Source organism: Pristiophorus japonicus, unplaced genomic scaffold (genome assembly GCF_044704955.1).
Source record: "Pristiophorus japonicus isolate sPriJap1 unplaced genomic scaffold, sPriJap1.hap1 HAP1_SCAFFOLD_73, whole genome shotgun sequence".
In the NCBI taxonomy this organism is placed as follows: Eukaryota; Metazoa; Chordata; class Chondrichthyes; family Pristiophoridae; genus Pristiophorus; species Pristiophorus japonicus.
Window position 1 is genome coordinate 193,429 of NW_027254645.1, and position 12,017 is coordinate 205,445.

The window sequence follows — 12,017 nt, forward strand, 5'->3', positions numbered from 1 at the left end:
ATGCTTATCCCAATTGAGGTGAACTTATGCGTACAGACAGGAAGATATACTGATCAAGTATCGGCCGGAACCAAACAAGGCTTTCGGTTATCCAACGAGTCACAGAGCCGAGTACCTCTGAGATATTTTAACTTTACTCAGTTTGGCGGGTTTCACTTTGCTCTGGGATTTGGATGCTGAGGGAACATCGGCGTAAAATCACACGTTTTAACGTGAAAAACGTCTGTTTTCTCACATGTCGAGCGGCTGTTAGAAGCGGAAATTTGAGTAAAACATGGCGGGGCTCGTCCGGGATTTGGCCCGTGACTCTCGCATTTCAAATGTGATCATTCCGAAGGGATAATCATAATCGTTGACCAACGAGCCGCCGACAGTGAAAAGCGCAGCTCTCAGATTCTGACGGTGGTGAGAAATGATATTATGGCACATCGTGCATGTGCTGTCTCTCAGATACCTATCTAATTAGTGCCCCTCGCCATTGTACTGCAACTGTTCTCCTTTTGACGAATATATTATTAATTTGAGACATGACATGAGGAAAGTACAGCATCCCTGTAAGTAAAAGGGGAATTTGGCGATTCGGTTCAATGTGAATGTCAAAAAGTGTTTAAGCTGCAAGCCAACGACGACGAGAATGGGATTCGAACCCATGCGTGCAGAGCACAATGGATTAGCAGTCCATCGCCTTAACCTCTCGGCCACCTCGTCTCTGCTATAAGATATCGTCAGCCATTCAATCTCCTGCTTTTTGTATCCAAACAGAAATAATGTGCAAGAAAGTCCACTTCACAGCTTGCTCTGCCCGTGCATGCAGATCGACAATGATGAAAACTTGCCATGAGATTCTTTGAGCAAACAGCCTTCCTTCACTTCAGGTGAGTGACTGGAAGAGATGGTTGGTTTCTCGGCAGAATCACAAGAAAGAATATAAAATGTCTCGTAGCGAGCTAAGTTGACCGCGGCAGGACTCGAACCTGCAATCTTCTGATAACTTTGCGGTTGTCATCGAAGTCAGACGCCTTATCCATTAGGCCACGCGGCAGCTGCCAGCAACATTCATTGTGTTGTTGTATATATTGCGAGCAAATTCGGGGCAACTGCAATATCAAGAAGTGGATTTAGGAAAAGATGAGCATATTTCGAGTGAATGAACAGATGCACTGCGATCTGGGTGCGCACCGGCGCAGGCAACCCCAATGTAAATTGGAACACTATAGTTTAACAATTCGGTCATTGCAGCTGAAATCATACTCCTTCTCAAACAATACAGGATGACCCGGGTTTATGAGAAAATCCGTTTTAAAGGGAAAGATTATGAACCGGAACTGGCAACCAGCCCATTTAAACAGACACAGAATGATCCGGGATTGCAAGGTTATCCCTTTTACCCAGATGCAGAATGACCCTTGATTGACAGCAGTTCCCGTTTAAAAGAATAAAGTGAGATTTCGATCATCCCTGAAGGCAATTGTGCAGTGGGGCTCAGGACCACGCGGCGCAGAGACTGTTATTGAAGCCACAGGTGATAGACAAGGAGGGAGGGAAGGACGTAAAACCAGCCCAGTCTGAAACACACAAACAAACTAATATTCCTTAACCTCCAAAGGCAGGTTTTGAAATTTCAAATTGGAAATCCGGGACAGACAGCACATCCCTTTGAAACAGACACAGAATGATGAGGGTCTGATAGCACACCATTTTACAGAGACAGAGAATGATCTTGAACAGACAGCAAATCCCCTTAAAAGGGACACGGAAATAGAATGAATAAAAACAGATAAATATGTAAAACTCGGCAGGTCGTGCAGATTTTGTGGATAAAGAATCCGGTTTCACGTTCTGTCGGATAATAATTCCGATATTTCAGGAAAAAGTTAAAGATTACAGACGTTTTCAACAAAAATAGCGCCTGGAAAAAATACGCAGCGAGAAATGTCAAATGGGAACGTTTGTGATGCAGCGGAACGAAGGAGTGATTAAATAATACATGGCACAATGGAGAAAGGCAAAGTGGGTGGTAATCGGGCAATAACGGAACAAAGGATGGTCCAGAGGAAGTGTTAGTGGGAATAGCAGAACCATTACCAGACAATGGGAGCGGTGCTTATCATCCGATACGTTGAACCTAATGTTGAGGCCAGAAGACGAGAACATGCTTACAATATAGGCTGTCACCGCCTTTTAATCAGACCAGGCAGCTTTGCCAGCCCGGATTGATTTCCTGTATGCTTTGAAGTCGGCAGCCAAGGGACGAATTCAAAAAGCAGCTTCTCTCATCTTTTCAGCTCTAGAGAACCAGGACGAACTCATATTCAGGGCAGAGGTGGAGATTGACGCTGAATGTATGCTTATCCCAATTGAGGTGAACTTATGCGTACAGACAGGAAGATATACTGATCAAGTATCGGCCGGAACCAAACAAGGCTTTCGGTTATCCAACGAGACACAGAGCCGAGTACCTCTGAGATATTTTAACTTTACTCAGTTTGGCGGGTTTCACTTTGCTCTGGGATTTGGATGCTGAGGGAACATCGGCGTAAAATCACACGTTTTAACGTGAAATACGTCTGTTTTCTCACATGTCGAGCGGCTGTTAGAAGCGGAAATTTGAGTAAAACATGGCGGGGCTCGTCCGGGATTTGGCCCGTGACTCTCGCATTTCAAATGTGATCATTCCGAAGGGACAATTATAACCGTGGACCAACGAGCCGCCGACAGTGAAAAGCGCAGCTCTCAGATTCTGACGGTGGTGAGAAATGATATTATGGCCCATCGTGCATGTGCTGTCTCTCAGATACCTATCTAATTAGTGCCCCTCGCCATTGTACTGCAACTGTTCTCCTTTTGACGAATATATTATTAATTTGAGACATGACATGAGGAAAGTACAGCATCCCTGTAAGTAAAAGGGGAATTTGGCGATTCGGTTCAATGTGAATGTCAAAAAGTGTTTAAGCTGCAAGCCAACGACGACGAGAATGGGATTCGAACCCATGCGTGCAGAGCACAATGGATTAGCAGTCCATCGCCTTAACCTCTCGGCCACCTCGTCTCTGCTATAAGATATCGTCAGCCATTCAATCTCCTGCTTTTTGTATCCAAACAGAAATAATGTGCAAGAAAGTCCACTTCACAGCTTGCTCTGCCCGTGCATGCAGATCGACAATGATGAAAACTTGCCATGAGATTCTTTGAGCAAACAGCCTTCCTTCACTTCAGGTGAGTGACTGGAAGAGATGGTTGGTTTCTCGGCAGAATCACAAGAAAGAATATAAAATGTCTCGTAGCGAGCTAAGTTGACCGCGGCAGGACTCGAACCTGCAATCTTCTGATAACTTTGCGGTTGTCATCGAAGTCAGACGCCTTATCCATTAGGCCACGCGGCCGCTGCCAGCAACATTCATTGTGTTGTTGTATATATTGCGAGCAAATTCGGGGCAACTGCAATATCAAGGAGTGGATTTAGGAAAAGATGAGCATATTTCGAGTGAATGAACAGATGCACTGCGATCTGGGTGCGCACCGGCGCAGGCAACCCCAATGTAAATTGGAACACTATAGTTTAACAATTCGGTCATTGCAGCTGAAATCATACTCCTTCTCAAACAATACAGGATGACCCGGGTTTATGAGAAAATCCGTTTTAAAGGGAAAGATTATGAACCGGAACTGACAACCAGCCCATTTAAACAGACACAGAATGATCCGGGATTGCAAGGACATCCCTTTTACCCAGATGCAGAATGACCCTTGACTGACAGCAGTTCCCTTTTAAAAGAATAAAGTGAGATTTCGATCATCCCTGAAGGCAATTGTGCAGTGGGGCTCAGGACCACGCGGCGCAGAGACTGTTATTGAAGCCACAGGTGATAGACAAGGAGGGAGGGAAGGACGTAAAACCAGCCCAGTCTGAAACACACAAACAAACTAATATTCCTTAACCTCCAAAGGCAGGTTTTGAAATTTCAAATTGGAAATCCGGGACAGACAGCACATCCCTTTGAAACAGACACAGAATGATGAGGGTCTGATAGCACACCATTTTACAGAGACAGAGAATGATCTTGGACAGACAGCAAATCCCCTTAAAAGGGACACGGAAATAGAATGAATAAAAACAGATAAATATGTAAAACTCGGCAGGTCGTGCAGATTTTGTGGAGGAAGAATCCGGTTTCACGTTCTGTCGGATAATAATTGCGATATTTCAGGAAAAAGTTAAAGATTACAGATGTTTTCAACAAAAATAGCGCCTGGAAAAAATACGCAGCGAGAAATGTCAAATGGGAACGTTTGTGATGCAGCGGAACGAAGGAGTGATTAAATAATACATGGCACAATGGAGAAAGGCAAAGTGGGTGGTAATCGGGCAATAACGTAACAAAGGATGGTCCAGAGGAAGTGTTAGTGGGAATAGCAGAACCATTACCAGACAATGGGAGCGGTGCTTATCATCCGATACGTTGAACCTAATGTTGAGGCCAGAAGACGAGAACATGCTTACAATATAGGCTGTCACCGCCTTTTAATCAGACCAGGCAGCTTTGCCAGCCCGGATTGATTTCCTGTATGCTTTGAATTCGGCAGCCAAGGGACGAATTCAAAAAGCAGCTTCTCTCATCTTTTCACCTCTAGAGAACCAGGACGCACTCATATTCAGGGCAGAGGTGGAGATTGACGCTGAATGTATGCTTATCCCAATTGAGGTGAACTTATGCGTACAGACAGGAAGATATACTGATCAAGTATCGGCCGGAACCAAACAAGGCTTTCGGTTATCCAACGAGTCACAGAGCCGAGTACCTCTGAGATATTTTAACTTTACTCAGTTTGGCGGGTTTCACTTTGCTCTGGGATTTGGATGCTGAGGGAACATCGGCGTAAAATCACACGTTTTAACGTGAAAAACGTCTGTTTTCTCACATGTCGAGCGGCTGTTAGAAGCGGAAATTTGAGTAAAACATGGCGGGGCTCGTCCGGGATTTGGCCCGTGACTCTCGCATTTCAAATGTGATCATTCCGAAGGGATAATCATAATCGTGGACCAACGAGCCGCCGACAGTGAAAAGCGCAGCTCTCAGATTCTGACGGTGGTGAGAAATGATATTATGGCACATCGTGCATGTGCTGTCTCTCAGATACCTATCTAATTAGTGCCCCTCGCCATTGTACTGCAACTGTTCTCCTTTTGACGAATATATTATTAATTTGAGACATGACATGAGGAAAGTACAGCATCCCTGTAAGTAAAAGGGGAATTTGGCGATTCGGTTCAATGTGAATGTCAAAAAGTGTTTAAGCTGCAAGCCAACGACGACGAGAATGGGATTCGAACCCATGCGTGCAGAGCACAATGGATTAGCAGTCCATCGCCTTAACCTCTCGGCCACCTCGTCTCTGCTATAAGATATCGTCAGCCATTCAATCTCCTGCTTTTTGTATCCAAACAGAAATAATGTGCAAGAAAGTCCACTTCACAGCTTGCTCTGCCCGTGCATGCAGATCGACAATGATGAAAACTTGCCATGAGATTCTTTGAGCAAACAGCCTTCCTTCACTTCAGGTGAGTGACTGGAAGAGATGGTTGGTTTCTCGGCAGAATCACAAGAAAGAATATAAAATGTCTCGTAGCGAGCTAAGTTGACCGCGGCAGGACTCGAACCTGCAATCTTCTGATAACTTTGCGGTTGTCATCGAAGTCAGACGCCTTATCCATTAGGCCACGCGGCAGCTGCCAGCAACATTCATTGTGTTGTTGTATATATTGCGAGCAAATTCGGGGCAACTGCAATATCAAGAAGTGGATTTAGGAAAAGATGAGCATATTTCGAGTGAATGAACAGATGCACTGCGATCTGGGTGCGCACCGGCGCAGGCAACCCCAATGTAAATTGGAACACTATAGTTTAACAATTCGGTCATTGCAGCTGAAATCATACTCCTTCTCAAACAATACAGGATGACCCGGGTTTATGAGAAAATCCGTTTTAAAGGGAAAGATTATGAACCGGAACTGGCAACCAGCCCATTTAAACAGACACAGAATGATCCGGGATTGCAAGGTTATCCCTTTTACCCAGATGCAGAATGACCCTTGATTGACAGCAGTTCCCGTTTAAAAGAATAAAGTGAGATTTCGATCATCCCTGAAGGCAATTGTGCAGTGGGGCTCAGGACCACGCGGCGCAGAGACTGTTATTGAAGCCACAGGTGATAGACAAGGAGGGAGGGAAGGACGTAAAACCAGCCCAGTCTGAAACACACAAACAAACTAATATTCCTTAACCTCCAAAGGCAGGTTTTGAAATTTCAAATTGGAAATCCGGGACAGACAGCACATCCCTTTGAAACAGACACAGAATGATGAGGGTCTGATAGCACACCATTTTACAGAGACAGAGAATGATCTTGAACAGACAGCAAATCCCCTTAAAAGGGACACGGAAATAGAATGAATAAAAACAGATAAATATGTAAAACTCGGCAGGTCGTGCAGATTTTGTGGATAAAGAATCCGGTTTCACGTTCTGTCGGATAATAATTCCGATATTTCAGGAAAAAGTTAAAGATTACAGACGTTTTCAACAAAAATAGCGCCTGGAAAAAATACGCAGCGAGAAATGTCAAATGGGAACGTTTGTGATGCAGCGGAACGAAGGAGTGATTAAATAATACATGGCACAATGGAGAAAGGCAAAGTGGGTGGTAATCGGGCAATAACGGAACAAAGGATGGTCCAGAGGAAGTGTTAGTGGGAATAGCAGAACCATTACCAGACAATGGGAGCGGTGCTTATCATCCGATACGTTGAACCTAATGTTGAGGCCAGAAGACGAGAACATGCTTACAATATAGGCTGTCACCGCCTTTTAATCAGACCAGGCAGCTTTGCCAGCCCGGATTGATTTCCTGTATGCTTTGAAGTCGGCAGCCAAGGGACGAATTCAAAAAGCAGCTTCTCTCATCTTTTCAGCTCTAGAGAACCAGGACGAACTCATATTCAGGGCAGAGGTGGAGATTGACGCTGAATGTATGCTTATCCCAATTGAGGTGAACTTATGCGTACAGACAGGAAGATATACTGATCAAGTATCGGCCGGAACCAAACAAGGCTTTCGGTTATCCAACGAGACACAGAGCCGAGTACCTCTGAGATATTTTAACTTTACTCAGTTTGGCGGGTTTCACTTTGCTCTGGGATTTGGATGCTGAGGGAACATCGGCGTAAAATCACACGTTTTAACGTGAAATACGTCTGTTTTCTCACATGTCGAGCGGCTGTTAGAAGCGGAAATTTGAGTAAAACATGGCGGGGCTCGTCCGGGATTTGGCCCGTGACTCTCGCATTTCAAATGTGATCATTCCGAAGGGACAATTATAACCGTGGACCAACGAGCCGCCGACAGTGAAAAGCGCAGCTCTCAGATTCTGACGGTGGTGAGAAATGATATTATGGCCCATCGTGCATGTGCTGTCTCTCAGATACCTATCTAATTAGTGCCCCTCGCCATTGTACTGCAACTGTTCTCCTTTTGACGAATATATTATTAATTTGAGACATGACATGAGGAAAGTACAGCATCCCTGTAAGTAAAAGGGGAATTTGGCGATTCGGTTCAATGTGAATGTCAAAAAGTGTTTAAGCTGCAAGCCAACGACGACGAGAATGGGATTCGAACCCATGCGTGCAGAGCACAATGGATTAGCAGTCCATCGCCTTAACCTCTCGGCCACCTCGTCTCTGCTATAAGATATCGTCAGCCATTCAATCTCCTGCTTTTTGTATCCAAACAGAAATAATGTGCAAGAAAGTCCACTTCACAGCTTGCTCTGCCCGTGCATGCAGATCGACAATGATGAAAACTTGCCATGAGATTCTTTGAGCAAACAGCCTTCCTTCACTTCAGGTGAGTGACTGGAAGAGATGGTTGGTTTCTCGGCAGAATCACAAGAAAGAATATAAAATGTCTCGTAGCGAGCTAAGTTGACCGCGGCAGGACTCGAACCTGCAATCTTCTGATAACTTTGCGGTTGTCATCGAAGTCAGACGCCTTATCCATTAGGCCACGCGGCCGCTGCCAGCAACATTCATTGTGTTGTTGTATATATTGCGAGCAAATTCGGGGCAACTGCAATATCAAGGAGTGGATTTAGGAAAAGATGAGCATATTTCGAGTGAATGAACAGATGCACTGCGATCTGGGTGCGCACCGGCGCAGGCAACCCCAATGTAAATTGGAACACTATAGTTTAACAATTCGGTCATTGCAGCTGAAATCATACTCCTTCTCAAACAATACAGGATGACCCGGGTTTATGAGAAAATCCGTTTTAAAGGGAAAGATTATGAACCGGAACTGACAACCAGCCCATTTAAACAGACACAGAATGATCCGGGATTGCAAGGACATCCCTTTTACCCAGATGCAGAATGACCCTTGACTGACAGCAGTTCCCTTTTAAAAGAATAAAGTGAGATTTCGATCATCCCTGAAGGCAATTGTGCAGTGGGGCTCAGGACCACGCGGCGCAGAGACTGTTATTGAAGCCACAGGTGATAGACAAGGAGGGAGGGAAGGACGTAAAACCAGCCCAGTCTGAAACACACAAACAAACTAATATTCCTTAACCTCCAAAGGCAGGTTTTGAAATTTCAAATTGGAAATCCGGGACAGACAGCACATCCCTTTGAAACAGACACAGAATGATGAGGGTCTGATAGAACACCATTTTACAGAGACAGAGAATGATCTTGGACAGACAGCAAATCCCCTTAAAAGGGACACGGAAATAGAATGAATAAAAACAGATAAATATGTAAAACTCGGCAGGTCGTGCAGATTTTGTGGAGGAAGAATCCGGTTTCACGTTCTGTCGGATAATAATTGCGATATTTCAGGAAAAAGTTAAAGATTACAGATGTTTTCAACAAAAATAGCGCCTGGAAAAAATACGCAGCGAGAAATGTCAAATGGGAACGTTTGTGATGCAGCGGAACGAAGGAGTGATTAAATAATACATGGCACAATGGAGAAAGGCAAAGTGGGTGGTAATCGGGCAATAACGTAACAAAGGATGGTCCAGAGGAAGTGTTAGTGGGAATAGCAGAACCATTACCAGACAATGGGAGCGGTGCTTATCATCCGATACGTTGAACCTAATGTTGAGGCCAGAAGACGAGAACATGCTTACAATATAGGCTGTCACCGCCTTTTAATCAGACCAGGCAGCTTTGCCAGCCCGGATTGATTTCCTGTATGCTTTGAATTCGGCAGCCAAGGGACGAATTCAAAAAGCAGCTTCTCTCATCTTTTCACCTCTAGAGAACCAGGACGCACTCATATTCAGGGCAGAGGTGGAGATTGACGCTGAATGTATGCTTATCCCAATTGAGGTGAACTTATGCGTACAGACAGGAAGATATACTGATCAAGTATCGGCCGGAACCAAACAAGGCTTTCGGTTATCCAACGAGTCACAGAGCCGAGTACCTCTGAGATATTTTAACTTTACTCAGTTTGGCAGGTTTCACTTTGCTCTGGGATTTGGATGCTAAGGGAACATCGGCGTAAAATCACACGTTTTAACGTGAAATACGTCTGTTGTCTCACATGTCGAGCGGCTGTTAGAAGCGGAAATTTGAGTAAAACATGGCGGGGCTCGTCCGGGATTTGGCCCGTGACTCTCGCATTTCAAATGTGATCATTCCGAAGGGAGAATCATAACCGTGGACCAACGAGCCGCCGACAGTGAAAAGCGCAGCTCTCAGATTCTGACGGTGGTGAGAAATGATATTATGGCCCATCGTGCATGTGCTGTCTCTCAGATACCTATCTAATTAGTGCCCCTCGCCATTGTACTGCAAATGTTCTCCTTTTGACGAATATATTATTAATTTGAGACATGACATGAGGAAAGTACAGCATCCCTGAAAGTAAAAGGGGAATTTGGCGATGAGGTTAAATGTGAATGTCAAAAAGTGGTTAAGCTGCAAGCCAACGACGACGAGAACGGGATTCGAACCCATGCGTGCAGAGCACAATGGATTAGCAGTCCATCGCCTTAACCGCTCGGCCACCTCGTCTCTGCTATAAGATATCGTCAGCCATTCAATCTCCTGCTTTTTGTATCCAAACATAAATAATGTGCAAGAAAGTCCACTTCACAGCTTGCTCTGCCCGTGCATGCAGATCGACAATGATGAAAACTTGCCATGAGATTCTTTCAGCAAACAGCCTTCCTTCACTTCAGGTGAGTGACTGGAAGAGATGGTTGGTTTCTCGGCAGAATCACAACAAAGAATATAAAATGTCTCGTAGCGAGCTAAGTTGACCGCGGCAGTACTCGAACCTGCAATCTTCTGATAACTTTGCGGTTGTCATCGAAGTCAGACGCCTTATCCATTAGGCCACGCGGCAGCTGCCAGCAACATTCATTGTGTTGTTGTATATATTGCGAGCAAATTCGGGGCAACTGCAATATCAAGGAGTGGATTTAGGAAAAGATGAGCATATTTCGAGTGAATGAACAGATGCACTGCGATCTGGGTGCGCACCGGCGCAGGCAACCCCACTGTAAATTGGAACACTATAGTTTAACAATTCGGTCATTGCAGCTGAAATCATACTCCTTCTCAAACAATACAGGATGACCCGGGTTTATGAGAAAATCCGTTTTAAAGGGAAAGATTATGAACCGGAACTGACAACCAGCCCATTTAAACAGACACAGAATGATCCGGGATTGCAAGGACATCCCTTTTACCCAGATGCAGAATGACCCTTGACTGACAGCAGTTCCCTTTTAAAAGAATAAAGTGAGATTTCGATCATCCCTGAAGGCAATTGTGCAGTGGGGCTCAGGACCACGCGGCGCAGAGACTGTTATTGAAGCCACAGGTGATAGACAAGGAGGGAGGGAAGGACGTAAAACCAGCCCAGTCTGAAACACACAAACAAACGAATATTCCTTAACCTCCAAAGGCAGGTTTTGAAATTTCAAATTGGAAATCCGGGACAGACAGCACATCCCTTTGAAACAGACACAGAATGATGAGGGTCTGATAGCACACCATTTTACAGAGACAGAGAATGATCTTGGACAGACAGCAAATCCCCTTAAAAGGGACACGGAAATAGAATGAATAAAAACAGATAAATATGTAAAACTCGGCAGGTCGTGCAGATTTTGTGGAGGAAGAATCCGGTTTCACGTTCTGTCGGATAATAATTGCGATATTTCAGGAAAAAGTTAAAGATTACAGATGTTTTCAACAAAAATAGCGCCTGGAAAAAATACGCAGCGAGAAATGTCAAATGGGAACGTTTGTGATGCAGCGGAACGAAGGAGTGATTAAATAATACATGGCACAATGGAGAAAGGCAAAGTGGGTGGTAATCGGGCAATAACGTAACAAAGGATGGTCCAGAGGAAGTGTTAGTGGGAATAGCAGAACCATTACCAGCCAATGGGAGCGGTGCTTATCATCCGATACGTTGAACCTAATGTTGAGGCCAGAAGACGAGAACATGCTTACAATATAGGCTGTCACCGCCTTTTAATCAGACCAGGCAGCTTTGCCAGCCCGGATTGATTTCCTGTATGCTTTGAATTCGGCAGCCAAGGGACGAATTCAAAAAGCAGCTTCTCTCATCTTTTCAGCTCTAGAGAACCAGGACGCACTCATATTCAGGGCAGAGGTGGAGATTGACGCTGAATGTATGCTTATCCCAATTGAGGTGAACTTATGCGTACAGACAGGAAGATATACTGATCAAGTATCGGCCGGAACCAAACAAGGCTTTCGGTTATCCAACGAGTCACAGAGCCGAGTACCTCTGAGATATTTTAACTTTACTCAGTTTGGCGGGTTTCACTTTGCTCTGGGATTTGGATGCTAAGGGAACATCGGCGTAAAATCACACGTTTTAACGTGAAATACGTCTGTTTTCTCACATGTCGAGCGGCTGTTAGAAGCTGAACTTTGAGTAAAACATGGCGGGGCTCGTCCGGGATTT

General features: G+C 44.8%; 9 non-coding genes across 9 annotated transcripts; all 9 read right to left on the reverse strand.

Moving 5' to 3' along the window:
• Window positions 1-626: 626 nt before the first annotated feature.
• trnas-gcu (transfer RNA serine (anticodon GCU)) lies at window positions 627-708 on the reverse strand. Its single transcript has one exon. It is a non-coding gene; the product is annotated as a tRNA-Ser (tRNA).
• A 244-nt stretch (window positions 709-952) lies between these two features.
• Window positions 953-1,042, reverse strand: trnar-ucg (transfer RNA arginine (anticodon UCG)). Its single transcript is given in 2 exon segments — window positions 953-989; window positions 1,006-1,042. It is a non-coding gene; the product is annotated as a tRNA-Arg (tRNA).
• A 1,928-nt stretch (window positions 1,043-2,970) lies between these two features.
• Window positions 2,971-3,052, reverse strand: trnas-gcu (transfer RNA serine (anticodon GCU)). The gene has a single exon. It is a non-coding gene; the product is annotated as a tRNA-Ser (tRNA).
• Window positions 3,053-3,297: 245 nt separating this feature from the next.
• trnar-ucg (transfer RNA arginine (anticodon UCG)) lies at window positions 3,298-3,386 on the reverse strand. The gene is given in 2 exon segments: window positions 3,298-3,333; window positions 3,350-3,386. It is a non-coding gene; the product is annotated as a tRNA-Arg (tRNA).
• Window positions 3,387-5,314: 1,928 nt separating this feature from the next.
• Window positions 5,315-5,396, reverse strand: trnas-gcu (transfer RNA serine (anticodon GCU)). The gene has a single exon. It is a non-coding gene; the product is annotated as a tRNA-Ser (tRNA).
• Window positions 5,397-5,640: 244 nt separating this feature from the next.
• Window positions 5,641-5,730, reverse strand: trnar-ucg (transfer RNA arginine (anticodon UCG)). Its single transcript is given in 2 exon segments — window positions 5,641-5,677; window positions 5,694-5,730. It is a non-coding gene; the product is annotated as a tRNA-Arg (tRNA).
• Window positions 5,731-7,658: 1,928 nt separating this feature from the next.
• trnas-gcu (transfer RNA serine (anticodon GCU)) lies at window positions 7,659-7,740 on the reverse strand. Its single transcript has one exon. It is a non-coding gene; the product is annotated as a tRNA-Ser (tRNA).
• A 245-nt stretch (window positions 7,741-7,985) lies between these two features.
• Window positions 7,986-8,074, reverse strand: trnar-ucg (transfer RNA arginine (anticodon UCG)). The gene is given in 2 exon segments: window positions 7,986-8,021; window positions 8,038-8,074. It is a non-coding gene; the product is annotated as a tRNA-Arg (tRNA).
• Window positions 8,075-10,002: 1,928 nt separating this feature from the next.
• Window positions 10,003-10,084, reverse strand: trnas-gcu (transfer RNA serine (anticodon GCU)). Its single transcript has one exon. It is a non-coding gene; the product is annotated as a tRNA-Ser (tRNA).
• Window positions 10,085-12,017: the final 1,933 nt, after the last annotated feature.